The sequence below is a fragment of the Ictalurus punctatus genome, unplaced genomic scaffold, assembly GCF_001660625.3.
Source record: "Ictalurus punctatus breed USDA103 unplaced genomic scaffold, Coco_2.0 tig00005713, whole genome shotgun sequence".
Taxonomy (NCBI): Eukaryota; Metazoa; Chordata; class Actinopteri; order Siluriformes; family Ictaluridae; genus Ictalurus; species Ictalurus punctatus.
In genome coordinates, this window is record NW_026521110.1 from 35294 (window position 1) to 40239 (window position 4946).

Sequence of the window (4946 nt, forward strand, 5' to 3'; positions counted from 1 at the left end):
GTTTCTGTAGTGTAGTGGTTATCACGTTTGCCTCACACGCAAAAGGTCCCTGGTTCGAGACCGGGCAGAAACAAGCTAGAAATTCTGAACTTTGCTTTAATGACTGAGCGGTTGTCATCACTGTAGGATCAGGTTCTCTAGGAACAGCCAGAAAGCGAGACCTCCTTTACAGAGGAGATTTCCTTCTTTTGTAGCAAAGCAGTTAGTATTTGCTTACCAAATGAAAGGGAGTCTCTGGTTTTCCCCAGAAAGTGGAAGCCTGGCTCTTTCGTTGCTCAACAAGACTCTGTGCGTGACTGGAAAATTTTCCGTAAAGTACTGCTCGCCGAGTTCACCTCGAGAGGTCTGCAAGAGGTCTGCGGCCGAAAAAGGCTGGGAGCGGTTTCCCTTCCATTGAGCTTTTGTAGCAAGGCAGATAACAGTTGCTTGCAAAATCACGGGCAGTCTCTGCTTTTCCACTGAATGTGGAAGCCTGGCTCTTTCCTTCATCAAGAAGACAAGAGTAATGATGCGCTTGACTCGAGGTTGCGACTTGTAATTCCCCACCCCTAAGCGGGAAAACGCAAAGCAAACGTACCCTCAACCTGAAATTGCCATTCCTCAACCATGGGAAGTCTTCTCATCTCCGGGTTCCTTCCCTGTTCATCGAGTGACGTCGAGCCGGCATGACGGATTCAGAACTCACAAAGTGGCACTTACCTCAGTGGTTATTTGCTTTAGATCAGGGTTGTCCAGTCTTCTCCAGAATGGGCCAGTGTGGTTGCAGGTTGTCATTCTAACCAAGCAGAAGCCACACTTTAGTCTATTGAAAGCCAAGATCAGCGGAGCCAACAATTGGAATCAGGTGTGGCTCCTGCTAGATTGGAACCAAAAGCTGAAGATTGGACAACGCTGCTTAAGACCAATCAGCATATAGACATATTTGCTTATAAAATATAAAACATTGACTATATAGATGGCTGATCGCGGAAAATGTACACCTCTCATCACAGTTTGCATGCTAGCTTGTCGCTAACAAGAGACAGACACGGAGAGACCGCATGTTCTCACCTTTTCGCCCCTGTTCACGGGTCAACGTGCACTGTTGCATAATGACGTGTTTACAAACAGCAAAGAGAGCACTAAGAACTCAAGTGGGAAGCAGAAAGAGTCGTAGGAGGCCTGCAGAGAAGCCCATGGCACATTCTGTTGACCAACTCATTCTCAGGCAGGTGATTCCTTCCTTATCTGCCAACTACCATGAAATACCACGAGACGCTCCAAGTTACAATCGGTGCATTGGCCGGGAATCGAACCCAGGTCAACTGGGAGCGGTTTCCCTTCCATTGAGCTTTTGTAGCAAGGCAGATAACAGTTGCTTGCAAAATCACGGGCAGTCTCTGCTTTTCCACTGAATGTGGAAGCCTGGCTCTTTCCTTCATCAAGAAGACAAGAGTAATGATGCGCTTGACTCGAGGTTGCAACTTGTAATTCCCCACCTCCAAGCGGGAAAACGCAAAGCAAACGTACCCTCAACCTGAAATTGCCATTCCTCAACCGTGGGAAGTCTTCTCATCTCCCGGTTCCTTCCCTGTTCATCGAGTGACGTCGAGCCGGCATGACGGATTCAGAACTCACAAAGTGGCACTTACCTCGGTGGTTATTTGCTTTAGATCAGGGTTGTCCAGTCTTCTCCAGAATGGGCCAGTGTGGTTGCAGGTTGTCATTCTAACCAAGCAGAAGCCACACTTTAGTCTATTGAAAGCCAAGATCAGCGGAGCCAACAATTGGAATCAGGTGTGGCTCCTGCTAGATTGGAATCAAAAGCTGAAGATTGGACAACGCTGCTTAAGACCAATCAGCATATAGACATATTTGCTTATAAAATATAAAACATTGACTATATAGATGGCTGATCGCGGAAAATGGACACCTCTCATCACAGTTTGCATGCTAGCTTGTCGCTAACAAGAGACAGACACGGAGAGACCGCATGTTCTCACCTTTTCGCCCCTGTTCACGGGTCAAACGTGCCCTGTTGCATAATGACGTGTTTACAAACAGCAAAGAGAGCACTAAGAACTCAAGTGGGAAGCAGAAAGAGTCGTAGGAGGCCTGCAGAGAAGCCCATGGCACATTCTGTTGACCAACTCATTCTCAGGCAGGTGATTCCTTCCTTATCCGCCAACTACCATGAAATACCACGAGACGCTCCAAGTTACAATCGGTGCATTGGCCGGGAATCGAACCCAGGTCAACTGGGAGCGGTTTCCCTTCCATTGAGCTTTTGTAGCAAGGCAGATAACAGTTGCTTGCAAAATCACGGGCAGTCTCTGCTTTTCCACTGAATGTGGAAGCCTGGCTCTTTCCTTCATCAAGAAGACAAGAGTAATGATGCGCTTGACTCGAGGTTGCGACTTGTAATTCCCCACCCCCAAGCGGGAAAACGCAAAGCAAACGTACCCTCAACCTGAAATTGCCATTCCTCAACCGTGGGAAGTCTTCTCATCTCCGGGTTCCTTCCCTGTTCATCGAGTGACGTCGAGCCGGCATGACGGATTCAGAACTCACAAAGTGGCACTTACCTCGGTGGTTATTTGCTTTAGATCAGGGTTGTCCAGTCTTCTCCAGAATGGGCCAGTGTGGTTGCAGGTTGTCATTCTAACCAAGCAGAAGCCACACTTTAGTCTATTGAAAGCCAAGATCAGCGGAGCCAACAATTGGAATCAGGTGTGGCTCCTGCTAGATTGGAACCAAAAGCTGAAGATTGGACAACGCTGCTTAAGACCAATCAGCATATAGACATATTTGCTTATAAAATATAAAACATTGACTATATAGATGGCTGATGGCGGAAAATGTACACCTCTCATCACAGTTTGCATGCTAGCTTGTCGCTAACAAGAGACAGACACGGAGAGACCGCATGTTCTCACCTTTTCGCCCCTGTTCACGGGTCAAACGTGCCCTGTTGCATAATGACGTGTTTACAAACAGCAAAGAGAGCACTAAGAACTCAAGTGGGAAGCAGAAAGAGTCGTAGGAGGCCTGCAGAGAAGCCCATGGCACATTCTGTTGACCAACTCATTCTCAGGCAGGTGATTCCTTCCTTATCCGCCAACTACCATGAAATACCACGAGACGCTCCAAGTTACAATCGGTGCATTGGCCGGGAATCGAACCCAGGTCAACTGGGAGCGGTTTCCCTTCCATTGAGCTTTTGTAGCAAGGCAGATAACAGTTGCTTGCAAAATCACGGGCAGTCTCTGCTTTTCCACTGAATGTGGAAGCCTGGCTCTTTCCTTCATCAAGAAGACAAGAGTAATGATGCGCTTGACTCGAGGTTGCGACTTGTAATTCCCCACCTCCAAGCGGGAAAACGCAAAGCAAACGTACCCTCAACCTGAAATTGCCATTCCTCAACCGTGGGAAGTCTTCTCATCTCCCGGTTCCTTCCCTGTTCATCGAGTGACGTCGAGCCGGCATGACGGATTCAGAACTCACAAAGTGGCACTTACCTCGGTGGTTATTTGCTTTAGATCAGGGTTGTCCAGTCTTCTCCAGAATGGGCCAGTGTGGTTGCAGGTTGTCATTCTAACCAAGCAGAAGCCACACTTTAGTCTATTGAAAGCCAAGATCAGCGGAGCCAACAATTGGAATCAGGTGTGGCTCCTGCTAGATTGGAACCAAAAGCTGAAGATTGGACAACGCTGCTTAAGACCAATCAGCATATAGACATATTTGCTTATTAAATATAAAACATTGACTATATAGATGGCTGATCGCGGAAAATGGACACCTCTCATCACAGTTTGCATGCTAGCTTGTCGCTAACAAGAGACAGACACGGAGAGACCGCATGTTCTCACCTTTTCGCCCCTGTTCACGGGTCAAACGTGCCCTGTTGCATAATGACGTGTTTACAAACAGCAAAGAGAGCACTAAGAACTCAAGTGGGAAGCAGAAAGAGTCGTAGGAGGCCTGCAGAGAAGCCCATGGCACATTCTGTTGACCAACTCATTCTCAGGCAGGTGATTCCTTCCTTATCCGCCAACTACCATGAAATACCACGAGACGCTCCAAGTTACAATCGGTGCATTGGCCGGGAATCGAACCCAGGTCAACTGGGAGCGGTTTCCCTTCCATTGAGCTTTTGTAGCAAGGCAGATAACAGTTGCTTGCAAAATCACGGGCAGTCTCTGCTTTTCCACTGAATGTGGAAGCCTGGCTCTTTCCTTCATCAAGAAGACAAGAGTAATGATGCGCTTGACTCGAGGTTGCGACTTGTAATTCCCCACCTCCAAGCGGGAAAACGCAAAGCAAACGTACCCTCAACCTGAAATTGCCATTCCTCAACCGTGGGAAGTCTTCTCATCTCCCGGTTCCTTCCCTGTTCATCGAGTGACGTCGAGCCGGCATGACGGATTCAGAACTCACAAAGTGGCACTTACCTCGGTGGTTATTTGCTTTAGATCAGGGTTGTCCAGTCTTCTCCAGAATGGGCCAGTGTGGTTGCAGGTTGTCATTCTAACCAAGCAGAAGCCACACTTTAGTCTATTGAAAGCCAAGATCAGCGGAGCCAACAATTGGAATCAGGTGTGGCTCCTGCTAGATTGGAACCAAAAGCTGAAGATTGGACAACGCTGCTTAAGACCAATCAGCATATAGACATATTTGCTTATAAAATATAAAACATTGACTATATAGATGGCTGATCGCGGAAAATGTACACCTCTCATCACAGTTTGCATGCTAGCTTGTCGCTAACAAGAGACAGACACGGAGAGACCGCATGTTCTCACCTTTTCGCCCCTGTTCACGGGTCAAACGTGCCCTGTTGCATAATGACGTGTTTACAAACAGCAAAGAGAGCACTAAGAACTCAAGTGGGAAGCAGAAAGAGTCGTAGGAGGCCTGCAGAGAAGCCCATGGCACATTCTGTTGACCAACTCATTCTCAGGCAGGTG

General features: G+C 47.8%; 1 non-coding gene across 1 annotated transcript; it reads left to right on the forward strand.

The window, feature by feature from the left end:
• Window positions 1-73, forward strand: trnav-cac (transfer RNA valine (anticodon CAC)). Its single transcript has one exon. It is a non-coding gene; the product is annotated as a tRNA-Val (tRNA).
• Window positions 74-4946: the final 4873 nt, after the last annotated feature.